The sequence below is a fragment of the Chiloscyllium plagiosum genome, unplaced genomic scaffold (genome assembly GCF_004010195.1).
Source record: "Chiloscyllium plagiosum isolate BGI_BamShark_2017 unplaced genomic scaffold, ASM401019v2 scaf_6545, whole genome shotgun sequence".
In the NCBI taxonomy this organism is placed as follows: Eukaryota; Metazoa; Chordata; class Chondrichthyes; order Orectolobiformes; family Hemiscylliidae; genus Chiloscyllium; species Chiloscyllium plagiosum.
In genome coordinates, this window is record NW_025212142.1 from 24428 (window position 1) to 25260 (window position 833).

The following is an 833-nucleotide window of genomic DNA, read 5'->3' on the forward strand; positions in this document are numbered from 1 at the left end:
GGGTCAGTGATACACACACAGTGGGGTCAGTCTGCTCCCCCCTCCAGAGGTCACTGATACACACACAGTGCGGTTCAGTCTGCTACCCCTCCAGGGGTCAGTGATAAACACACAGTGGGGTCAGTCTGCCCGCCCGGGGTCAGTGATACACACACAGTGGGGTCAGTCTGCTCGCCCCACCAGGGGTCAGTGATACACACACAGTGGGGTCAGTCTGCTCCCCCCCGCCCTCACCCCCCAGGGTCAGTGATATACACACAGTGGGGTCAGTCTGCTCCCCCCGGGGGTCAGTGATACACACACAGTGGGGTCAGTCTGCTCCCCCGGGGTCAGTGATACACACACAGTGGGGTCAGTCTGCTCACCCCCGGGGTCAGGAATACACACACAGTGGGGTCAGTCTGCTCACCCCCGGGGTCAGGAATACACACACAGTGGGGTCAGTCTGCTCCCCCCTCCAGGGGTCACTGACACACAGACAGTGGGGTTCAGTCTGCTCCCCCCCGGGGTCAGTGATCCACACACAGTGGGGTCAGTCTGCTCCCCGCCCCCCCCGGGGACAGTGATACACACACAGTGGGGGTCAGTATGCTCCCCCCCGGGGTCAGTGATATACACACAGTGGGGGTCAGTCTGCTCCCCCCCCCTGGGGTCAGTGAAACTCACACAGTGGGGTCAGTCTGCTCCCCCCCCGTGGTCAGTGATACACACACAGTGGGGTCAGTCTGCTGCCCCCCGACCCGGGGTCAGCGACACACACAGTCGGGTCAGTCTGCTCCCCCCCGCCGGGGTCAGTGATACACACACATGGGGTCAGTCTGCTCCCCCCCGGG